Below are 12,543 nucleotides of genomic sequence, written 5' to 3'. Positions count from 1 at the left end.
TCAAAAGGTTAGTAATACTAAGTCCAAGCTCTTTTGTTCGAAGAACGTCCCTCGACATGAAATGACACTTATCAGCACCGTGGGAGGCTTTCCTCTTACTACCAATCTTGGCAAATATTTAGGGGTACCTTTGCTTCATGAAAGAGTTACCCGTAGAACTTAACAACCTATTGTTGACAAAGTGCATAGTAAGTTAAGCGGGTGGAAAGCTGAAAATTTATCTCTTGCTGGTAGAATCACCCCGGTTCAGTCTGTTGCTATGACTATGCCATCTTATGCGATGCAAGCAGCGAAGCTACCTGTAATTACATGTGAAGCAATAGAGAGAGAGTATCGAAACTTTGTTTGGGGAGATGTTGAAGGTAAAAAGAAGATGCACTTGCTTAGGTGGGAGAAGCTTTGCCATCCGAAAAACTGTGGAGGGCTAGGATTTCGTAATCTGAGAGATAGTAACCAAGCTTACCTTATGAAATTGGCTTGGTTCTTAGTTTCGAAACCAACATCGCTATGGGTTTCATATATTCGAGATAAATACAATTGTATTGAATTGGTACCATCTGCTATACCCTCCCGTACTACACATTCTTTATTTTTGAAGGCTCTTAGCAGTGTCTGGAGTGATGTCCTGAGGGTATGAGATGGGTAGTTGTTAATGGGAGATCAGTTAAATTCTGGAAGGATAACTGGGTTGATGAGGTTGGCCCACTGACCCACTGGATTCTTCCGTCTGCTGCAGCTCAAAACCTAGACTGCACTGTTCGTGATTTTGTTTGCAACAATCAATGGAACCTTGCAATTCTAAAAGACATTCTACCACAATCAATCTTGATGCGTATACATTCAATGCTTCCACCTTCTGATAATGGTGGTGAGGATTTGCTTATCTGGGGCAGTGATAGCAATGGTTCCTTCACGGTTAAAGGAGCTTATGAATTAGTTGCACCAATACATCAAATGCCGACTAACCGACTCTGGAGTTTAGTATGGAAATGGGATGGGCCACAAAGAATCAAAAGCTTCTTATGGTTGGTTTCTCATCAGTGCCTGCTCACTAATGATGAAAGATTTCGACGTAGACTCACAGCAAACTCTTGTTGCGTGATGTGCCCGCACTCTCTGGAGACAATTATACATGTTCTCAGAGATTGCAAGTATGCAAAGGTAGTTTAGCAGAAGATTCTACCTGCCAGTTTACAAGGTGAGTTCTTCACCCAAGATCTACTCCCATGGTTGATGTTAAACTTCTCTGGTTCATCAACTAGGGTTCGAGATAATTGGTCACTTATTTTTGATGTTGCTTGTTGGTATTTCTAGAACCGGAGGAATAGAAGAATATTTGAGAAGGATTTTTGTCTTACCAGCGAACCCTTGTGCGTGATTCTAGGCCATGTTAAAGATATTGCTTCGGCTCGACTAACAGAACACAGATTGTCTCCTCAGAGGGAGAAAAGAGATAAGCTTGTGGGTTGGACTGCCCCTCCAACTAGTTGGGTCAAGCTCAATTCCGACGGGGCCTCTAAAGGCAACTCGGGACCCACCTCAGTAGGTGGGCTTCTGCACAATGAATCAAGCAACTGGCTCGCTGGATTTGCTCAAACTGTGGGAGCGTGCTCTTCGCTCAAAGCAGAACTATGGATATCCTTTTGGGTCTTAAAATGGCAATTTCTTTGGGCATACCTAAACTTATTGTGGGAGTGGACTCGCAAGTCGCCATTTCACTACTTCACAGATCATCTCCCGCTCTCCACTTTGGCGATACGCTCATTCCTCAGATTCAGAAACTTTTAAGGTGTTTCCAAAATGTCAAAATGCTACATAATTTTAGGGAAGGCAACTCATGTGCTGATTGGTTAGCAAATTGGGTCTTTCATTCTTGTGATGCAAATGACACCTGTTGACACCTATTTTTAATTTGCTCAAAATTAATTACACAAAATTTAGGAATTAATTTTCTTTAATTCCTAAAACAAAAAAATATTTCTATTTAAATGCATTGCATATAGACATTAGGCATATGTGAATTAATAGGGCCTATTAGAGCATATTTTCTTAAATTTTAAGCAAAATTTTTTTTTAAAAAAAAAAAATCGAGTCGGGCCGGGTCGGAGCTGGGCCGACCCGGCCCATTTCTTTTTTTCCTTTTTTTTCCCGGGGCCGGCCCCTTTTCCTTTTTCTTTTTTTCCTTTCGCGCGGGCCCAGCCCACTTCCTTTTTTTTTTTTTTTTTTTTCTCTCCCCCCGCGGCTGGGCCCAGCCCGGCCCAGCTTCCTTTCCTTCTCTTCCCCCTGCGCCGGTCGCTCTCCTCGCCCCTGTTCTCCCCTGCTCGCGACGGAAGCGTGACGCACGGCGGCGCCGCTTCTCGCCGTCGCTGTCTGGCCAGAGGAGAGCCGGATGAGCACGCCGACGGGACTGGCATTAATGGCCAGTCCCGTTCTCCCCATTTCCTCTCTCCCTTATCCCCTCCTCCCTCTCGCCTCCCTGTTCCTCTCCGCCCCCTCTCTGCTTCCGCTCGCTCCGCACCGGCCTACTATGGCCGCGAAAGTCGCGGACGTAGGCCGGTGCAGCCATCGTCACGCCAACGCGGGGAGGCACAGGTTCGTCGTCGCCGGCTATAATAGCCAGAGAGAGAGAGAGAGGCCGGTCGGCCATTTTAGAAAAAAAATACAGAGAGAGCGTGAGAGTGTGAGCTGAGAGAGAAAGAGGGCTTCCGGCGGCCACCGCGCCTCAGCTTCAGCCATCCATCCCCGTCGCCGAGCCGACGCCGGCGACACAGAGAGCCAAAGCCGCCCCGGTCGGCCGGAGGGAGAGAAAAACAGAGCAAGAGAGAAGACAGAGAGAGCTGAGAATAGAGAGAGAGAGAGAGCGAACCACCGGAACAGGACAGAACCAGCAGCGTCGCCGTCGCCTTCAGACCCGCCGTAAGCCGCCCAGACGCGCCGTCGACCGGTGAGTCGTCCCCCGGCCCGAACTGCTCTGTTCTCCCCTGTTTTTGCTCCCGGTTTGGCAGGGACCCGCGCCGGCCGTTTCGCGCGAGTCCCGGCCCATACCGCCGTCCGTGCATCATCGTTAAAGGTAAGAACAGGTTTCCCGAGGACGGCGGGGCCTCGAAACAGGTCGGAATCTTCTGTTTTTGGTCGCGCACGCCCGGTGTTCGACAAAATGCCTCAAAGAGGCCGGTTTTTACCCGGTCGCCGGCCGGCGAGCGGCGGTCAAACGGCGACCTGTGGACGGCGAGGCTTGGCGGTGTTCCTAGAAACCGATTGGGGGCGGCGGCGCTCCTGGTCACCGGCGGACAACCAATTTTGGCCTCTCCGGCGCCCCCCTCCCCGCGGGTCTGTGTGTTCGGGTCGGATTCGACCCGAATCAACAGATCCGACCCGGGTCAACGCCCGGGTCGGTTCCGACCGACCCGGATTAACAGATCCGACCCGGGTCAACGCCCGGGTCGGATCCGTTGACCCGGGTCGGTTCCGACCCGATCCGGATTGACCGATCCGACCCGGGTCAACGCCCGGGTCGGATCCGTTGACCCGGGTCGGTTCCGACCCGGCCCGGATCCGCCGACCCGACCCGGTTTAATATTATATTAATATTTTTATTTTATTTTATTTTATTTAAAAAAAAATTCTTTTTTTTAAAAAAAAAAAAGTTTTTTTAAAAAATTATGTTATATCTAAGTGTTTTAATTTATTGTTGTATTATTATGCATGTTATTGTCTTGTTTAAATTAGACAATTCTGAGGTTGTGCGGTAAGTATTTTGCATGTTAATTTTATTACTGTTATGCATGTTTTTAATACAATTCCATGAGCTGTTGTGTTTTTGAATGTCATCTGACTTAGTTAAGGTTAGAACCTTAGGCTGCATGAATTGTTGTGTTCCTGACTGCTAATCGTTTCTGATTATGCACTCGTTTGATCACCTCACATGTTAGGAGAAAGGTCCTAAAATCAATCCAAATTGCCTGACAAATGTTTTCAGAAATGAACAGGGTAAAATGGTACCGAAAGGGCATTAGTTATCCAACTAGTGTAACCAAGTCCCCGAACTCATTTAATCTCTGGTTCGTAGGAATAGGGTGATTCTCCCATCACCCTATTTGGGTTTCTAATCGACCCACCCCAAATCGATTAGTGGCGACTCCTTGATATAAACCACTTGCATGTTAAACACTTAAACCCTAAGTCGCGATATGGTATGGGCTTGGGAGAGCCCGAGTTAAGTCCCGAACCTAGACTTAGCACGTACCAGGCGAGCCCCCCTTTTTTGCATGTTCGATAAAAAAGGGCTCGGGAGTTCGGTCGCGACAGACTGGCGACTCCACTGGGGACTTGTTTTTTTTTTAAGTGGACTTAGGCCAAAAAAATTTTTCCTGTTCAAATTGATTTTTGTTTGGCAGCAAGGACTCCAGGTATGAACCTGACATTAAGGTGTTATTTGTTCTTGCAGGTTCAAATTGATTGTTTATAATTTGTTGTGCATGCTTTAATGATTTAGCACTACACCATTGCACACACAACCACGCTGCCGGACCTGGACCGCGATAGGGCATGTTAGGATGGTGTTAAGAAAGATACGACCTCGAACGCGAGCCCGCAATGTAGAGGTTGCCTTTCTTTTCCTCGAAATTTATTTCTAAGAATCGTAAAGAAGTATCTTTAGCCGCTATTCGCATGACTATAAGTTATTCCTTTCGATTTGGCCGAGGTTAAAAGGACTTGACACCAACGCGAGACTGCGACGGTCAGGCACCCTTTTAATTTCATGTTTCTGAGCCAGTCTAGATAGAAATCGAACCTCACTCCTCATGTGCATGTTGTTGCAATTGCCATGGTTCAAGGAAAGGTATATATTCTATCCCTTCTCATTTTTTATATATACGGCCTACTTATTCAATTGATTTGTTACTGTTAGGCCACCCGTTGATTGCAGTCTATATACTAGGGATACGCTCATTGCGGAGCTGGTCCGTAAAAATAAGCGCCTCCGAGAGACCGTGGTTTCCCCATCGTTTATAAAATGAGTATTCGGGAAGGGCACCCTTTTGTTAAAAGCCTCTGTCTTTTATATTTCCTAGTAATTATGTTCAGGGATTTTGGTTATCTCCTGTAAAAATGTTTATGGGTTGTACAAATGTTAATATAACTCGGGCCGTTTTTTATGCTTTAAATAAAATTTTTTGCCCCTTGATGACACCATCGCGGCCTTCGGCCCAGTGGTATCCGGGGATGTAGCGTCACGGTCCGAGGCGACCGGGGTTCGAACCCCGGGGACGCCGCCTGTAATGTTAATATTAATAAAAACCTTTTTTGCTTATTTTTTCTTTGCAAATAAAGAAAATACGCAATAATAATATGACTAAGTCATAGAATGATTCTTTATTGAGCATTATACTCATTCATATTAGCGTTTTCGCAGGTAGTTACAAAAAATGGCCGAAGAAAACGTCCGTCTCAACAACATGGAGGACGAGATGAAAATGGTCATCAATGCGATCCAAAATCTCACAAAGCAGGTGGAATCCATTCATGGCAAGCTCACACCTATGCCTGCAGCAGTTGAAGTGGTGTTACCACCACCGTCTAATGGAAAAGACGAAGCCTCCGCCAAAGATGTGAAAAATGCCCCTACGGAGGACGATCCGCTTCCCTTGCTATCGTGAAGCCCGAACTTGAAGCTCTACCAATGACAGACAGACAAACGCCTTGCAAAAGTCGAGGAGATGTTGAAAACAACTACAAGGCCCGCAGAATGCTGTCCCACTTGACCTGTCTATATACAAACGGGTCAAAGTACCGAAAAAAAATTCAAGATGCCGGAATTCGAGAAGTATGACGGTACCTCATGCCCCAGACATCATTTGCACATGTATCATGTGCGGATGACCCAGTACGTTGACAACGAACCCCTCATGATTCAGACCTTTCAAGCGAGTTTGACGGGGCCAGCCCTGACATGGTATATGTCGAAGGATGTGGATACTTTTAAGTCTTGGGATGATGCCGCTGATGCATTCCTCAAGCATTATCAATTCAACCTCGACGTCACCTTTACTCGTGACGATCTGGAACGCGCTGAGAAGAAGAAGAGTGAGTCCTTCAAAGAGTATGCCACCAGATGGAGAAACTTGGCCGCCCAGGTTATCCCACAACTCACTGATCATGAACAAGTGAAATTATTCATAAAGTCTCTTCCATATGAATACAGACACCGCCTGGTTGGTGCCACTGCTGAATCCCTTAATCGTCTTGTTCCTGTGGGTGAGCGAATCGAAATGGGATTGCGTGAGGGGTGGTTTACAGACCCCACTTCCACAAGTAAAAGGCTCAACACGCAAAAGGAGAAGGAGCCACTGACGGATGGGAACATTGCATATACCCATACTGTTCATCCTTCCCGGACGGTCCAAATGAATAGTGAGCAGCAGCCGACTTCAAGTCGCCAGCTTCCGAAGCAATATAAGAAAAGGCAATTCATTCCGTTGCCTGGATCCCCTTCTCAAATCCTGGCCATACTCCGGAAGAAAAATCTACTTTCTACCGAGCCAAAACGTCCCAACTCAAAAAGCTTTTCGAATTATGATCCGTCCAAAAAATGTGACTATCACATGGGCGAGATAGGACATTCGACGGACGACTGCTATACTCTTAAGCACCGAATTCAAAACCTGCTGGATACCAAGACTTTCTCATTCGAGACCAGTGAAGGGAATGGGTGCAAACCCGCTTGAGTAGAACTCCTCTCATCCTTTTGCATGAATCCCTGGAAAAGGGGCTATCCTTGTATTTTGCTTTTTGTCGTCATTTCTGCTGGAGGAAATGTCTTTTTGAACTCTCCCTCTTTTGAGGTTGTAAATCCATGTTTTGTAAATAAATAATGTTTTGAGGGCATGAGGTAGTATACCAAACCGGCCCGTTGATGATATCCACCACGAAAAGGAAAGTGTTCGAGGCCGGCTTCCTCATGTTTCCTCGTTTCTAAGCTTTTGAAAATAAAACAAACGTTTTATCATTTTTCAAAAGGGCAAAAAAGAATAGTGATGGAAAAGCATGCATACCCATAGCCCTTTTGTTTTTCTAACCTCGCTCACTTCGTGTCTCAGAGCATACTCCTTTTTGATTTGTTATTACAAAGGGGACATTTGAAAATGACACAAACTGAAGAGCACATCAGACCCTAATGATGCTAGCGGACCAACTCATCTGATAGGAGCAGTCCGAGCGAAGATCATCCAATCTTCAAATGAAACATGGGGCAAATCTCACTACTACCAGTAGGTGATATCAACCCCAGAAAGTCAAAGAGAATGTTGACCATTCCTTGACCCCATGATGAGCGAAACATCATTTCGTACGAGAGCCGGGGGCAGATCAAAAAAAGATTATCCCTTTTGAAAGAAAAAGGTATGTCTTATTCCTTAACAAATTTTGGAAATGACATTCCTTCCCTTTTCTTTTGCAGATAATGAACTGGGGAGCATGCTAGACTCTGACGTGCTAGCGAGCCGGATAGAGCACCAATGTCGGGACCTCTCGAATGAAACATGACGAAGAAGTGCTTAATTAGGAGAGTAGACTAGGGGGCACGCAATCTCCCAGTCCATAAAAAAGGGTGTATTTCGTTCCTAAAGTTCATCCACTTTAGCATAGAAATGACATGTCTTTTCCTTTTACATACGACAAAATTGAGTAAACAACACTCATGGTGCAAGCAGCTAAAAAGGACTTCGCACATGACAAACTGGCGTCAAGGCAGATCCTGACAACCACAGAAGTCTCGATGGTATTCATGCCCATGTTCGTCAAAGACCTTTAAAGTAGAGATTAGCTTTGCTGCGAAGATCCCCATGCAAGCAATTGCACATACCCAGCATGTCGGGAATCATATGATTCCCGAGAAACTCCCGACGTCACGGAGCCGCATTGACACAAAGATCCGCCGACAATAGAACCTCTATTCGGGAGCACCCCTAATTATAGAGGATCTCATTCGAGCTTCATGACCAAGAATATGGAGGAGCAGACTGAGATAGAGAAGGCTGAACAAAGTAAAGAGGAGAAAAGACTCTGCTAGCTTTGAAGGCAAAATGGAAGAAGGGTAATTTGTATCGTTCTCAATTTACCCTCAATTATCTCATTTCTAACATAAGCTCCTGTTTTTGTCAGAAGGGAATTATCAACATCCGAGAAAGCTCAAGGAGTTGTCAATTTAATTTCAAATGAGGGGAATCACGAAGGGTAATGTTGTATCGTTCCCAATTCCTATCCCTCAAAGAGCCGTTCATTAACACGGTCTTTCTCATTACCTTGCAGGTTTGCCCTACTGTTGCAAAGATAGGTAAGTATCTCTTTCTCTAAAAAATTCTCTCATACGAGTACAAAGAAACAAATGAGGAGGAAACATGTTAAAGCAAACAAATGTTTAACCTTCCCCCAAGTGCATTGCATGTCTATTGGAAAGAATTTCGCATGGTAATTTTACCTGTTTAATTCACCAATCCCCTGTGAAAATCTGGACAATTCGACGAATGGTGTCGAACTGCTCCGATGTATTGAACGAGGTGTCTCAGGATGATGAGAGGCAATCCTTAGTCTATACACATTCTCAAGTACCAAACCCATGTAAGATGAGCGAAAAGGTTCCACTTCTACAAGGTAAAGGGGTTTCTCGCATAAGGTACGGTAGCCAAAATGACGAGAGGCAGTTCATTTCTCTGCCCCATACACTACCATTAATCCTTTGCTTGACCATTTGAGCCCATACACTTGGAGGTTCTTTTTAAATCACCCTTGTCAAGAACCACCCCACATTGGGGCAGCTTGAGGTTAATCAGCATCACAGGGAGAATTCAAATTCAGAGGGAGCAAGAAGAACGTCCCTCCCTTTCGATCACCGCCCCTGTGACTTCGGCCTCGTTGTTTTCACGGATCCGGTGGTCCTCGAAAGAGTCTTCCAAGACAAGCACACCATCGACGGCCGGACAGTCGAGGCTAAGAGGGCTTTGTCAAGAGAGGAGCAGCAAACTAAAGCCTGTCCAAAATGTCAATATCTTATTGATAACAGTGATGTTGTCACTGAGCAAGACAGGAAAGGATGAAGAGTTTGTAATATCTAAAATTTTCTATGATCATCAGCTGCAGCAGCTCGCACAAAGTGAAAAAGATGAATATAAATTTTCTTGCTCTCATTTGCATTAATCTTTGAATGTTATTATTGCAGGTGAACTCTCACGATAATTTGAGTGCCCTAGGATGACGAAAAGCAGTTCTTCTTCTATCCCATACACTCATATCCCTTGCTAGCCCAATTGAGCCGGCGATTTCATTTCGTACCAACCCAGTTGGTGATCATCCCCTACACCGGGGCAAGGCAAAAGTCACCACAGCTTGAACATCAGGGTCCAAAGTACCGAATCAAGATGAAGACTCCAAGAGCCTAATAACATTGTCTGCTCAAACTTGTTTAGGCTAGTCCTGACAACACCAAAAGAGCAGCAATAAAATGCTGAAAACTAGGGGCATGAAAAAGCAGTGTGCCTGGTAAAAGCAAGGCCAATGCCCATGAATAAAAAACAAAGAAAAAGAAAAAGGAGAAGAAGAAAAACGATGAAAAGACGACCCCAAAGGGTTAAACTTGAGTTCTTCTTCGATACAAATTCCTACTTTAGGAACTCTGTCTTGACAAAGATCTGTCACATGATAGAATGGTATCCAGGAAAATGCTTGACGCAGAAGCTCCTCAAGAAAATGTTGTCAAAGATGCTAAAACACGGGATTACCCAGGGAGTTGTCCAAGAGGATCCTGATGATGAAGAAAAAGACAGGTGACAATGCCAAGATGATCACCAACTCTCACCCTTACACACATTTTTGAGCCTAACGATCCTTTCGTTTCTCAACCTGTGAACCGAGCCCACGTTACGTCCCTCAGGAAGTCTCTTCTGACTAGGACGCTTGAATTAACGTGGAATTTCAAATGTTTATAAACAACGCTCGAGGAAGTGCGAGCAAGATTATTTCTATCTCGTTTTGCAGGGTTCTTGACTTGTAAACCCGGAGATGATTGCAGAATATTTTCTTTCATGGCATTGACTTGAACAGTCACCTTCATTAAGCCATTGACCAAGCCTACATTACGACCCTGAAGAAGACCTCTCAGATTGGCAGCGTCGTACCGCTTGCGAGAAAACTCAGACCCTTGCGGATGTGATAACGGTCAGATTGAGTGTTTTCGATGGTCCCGCATTAATGGACGGGACAAATAGCCCTTTTCAACGAGAGCGAGTGGAAAGTCCTTTCTGACTGAGAATCCCTCGTTCAGCATCTTGAGAAGTCCACCTCCCGAGTGAATATTGTCTTGATTGACCCTCAGTGGATGTTTGGTGATGCAAACATGGCGAAATCATCATGCATGAATTTTCAAATGCGCATTCTGGAATAGCATAGCTTGTCTATCCTTGATGAATGCATGTATGTTTGCACTAACTCTCTTTGACAGGTAAAATATTTTCAAAGACTCAAAGAACATATGACCTTTGGAGCGTCTCCAAAGATGTCACAAAAAATTTCTTCTGTTCCCCAAGTGGAATTGACACAGCATGCTTTTGCAGCTCAAAGTTCTAATCCTCAGTGATAGAACACGCAAATTCGGGCACTGGAGAAGCCCTGATTATCATCACAAAAGAGATGCCCTGAAAAAGGTCGGGTATTCAGCAGATGATACATCAAACCTCCGGGTAAGAAATCCTGGTATTTCATCGATTTCTTTTCAAACTACCCGAAAGGTAAACAGGGGTGTTTCTTTGAAAAAGAAAAGCATCTTGACCATGGTCAAGATATTTCATACGATATTCAAGAATAGCCTCGGTTGTCTATTTCTCCGATGAATACGTATGTCTTTGCACAAAAAAATTTGTCTGACAGGAGACACGCCCTTAAGAGGCAGGAACGTGCCCAGGTAAGTACATTTTACCCATGCCTGATTCCAAAAATCCATGTACCTACGATTGTTATGGTACCCTTTGAACGTCGGAGTGACCCCGTTGTTCACCCTCTGAACATCGGATTGACCCCGTTGTTCACCCTCTGAACATCGGAGTGACCCCGTTGTTCACCAATTGAACATCGGAGTGACCCCGTTGTTCACCCTCTGGACATCGGATTGACCCCGTTGTTCACCCTCTGAACATCGGATTGACCCCGTTGTTCACCAATTGAACATCGGATTGACCCCGTTGTTCACCCTCTGAACATCGGATTGACCCCGTTGTTCACCCTCTGAACATCGGAGTGACCCCGTTGTTCACCAATTGAACATCGGATTGACCCCGTTGTTCACCCTCTGAACATCGGATTGACCCCGTTGTTCACCCTCTGAGCATGGGACTGACCCCCATGTTCACAACAAATCCTCGGGTGAGGACCCCCAGGTGCTCATCGTTTGAGCCTTTTCAAGACCTGCTGGCGAGGACCCACCAGGCAAACCATCAAATCCTCGGGCGAGGACCCCCAGGTACTTTGGCAAAATCCAGTCAGTCAAGGCGACCGAAGAAAGGTTCGGGTCCTAGACAAAAACAAAATCCAGTCAAGGCGACCGAAGAAAGGTTCGGGTCCTAAACAAAAGCAATCCCCGTCAAGGCGACCGAAGAAAGGTTCGGGTCCTAGACAAAAACAATCCCCGTCAAGGCGACCGAAGAAAGGTTCGGGTCCTAGACAAACCATTTCCCCCCCATCAAGGCGACCGAAGACAGGTTCGGGTCCTCGACACACAATATCAACTATCTGGAATTACTTTACCCTTCGGCAAGGTAAGTAGCCCCAGGTATGTTTTTATTTGCTTTAGCATGCATCATCTTATATCGCATCATAAAAATGGGACTCCGGTCTCGCCAAAAATAACATTCATTGAACATGCATGGGCCAAATTTAGGTGCCATTTTATCTTTGAACGTAACCTCTACGAGCCCAATCTCTGCGAGCTCACCTTCAAAGAGGGGCAGCTGTTGACACCTATTTTTAATTTGCCCAAAATTAATTACACAAAATTTAGGAATTAATTTTCTTTAATTCCTAAAACAAAAAAAATATTTCTATTTAAATGCATTGCATATAGACATTAGGCATATGTGAATTAATAGGGCCTATTAGAGCATATTTTCTTAAATTTTAAGCAAAATTTTTTTTTAAAAAAAAAAAATCGAGTCGGGCCGGGTCGGAGCTGGGCCGACCCGGCCCATTTCTTTTTTTCCTTTTTTTTCCCGGGGCCGGCCCCTTTTCCTTTTTCTTTTTTTCCTTTCGCGCGGGCCCAGCCCACTTCCTTTTTTTTTTTTTTTTTTTTCTCTCCTCTCATGCGGCCGGGCCCAAATTCTCGCCCAGCCTTCCTTTCCTTCTCTTCCCCGCGCCTGGGCCGCTCTCCTCGCCCTGTTCTCCCTCGGCCGCGACGGAAGCGTGACGCACGGCGGCGCCGCTTCGCCGCCGGCCTTGTCCCGCTGCAGGAGAGCCGGATGAGCACGCCGACGGACCGGCATTAATGGCTGGGCCCCGTCC

This window comes from Syzygium oleosum, unplaced genomic scaffold, assembly GCF_021117445.2.
Source record: "Syzygium oleosum isolate NSW1041296 unplaced genomic scaffold, Sole_v2.1 Sole_v2.06, whole genome shotgun sequence".
Taxonomy (NCBI): domain Eukaryota; kingdom Viridiplantae; phylum Streptophyta; class Magnoliopsida; order Myrtales; family Myrtaceae; genus Syzygium; species Syzygium oleosum.
The sequence above is the reverse complement of the archived record's forward strand: the minus strand, read 5'-3'. Positions refer to the sequence as shown.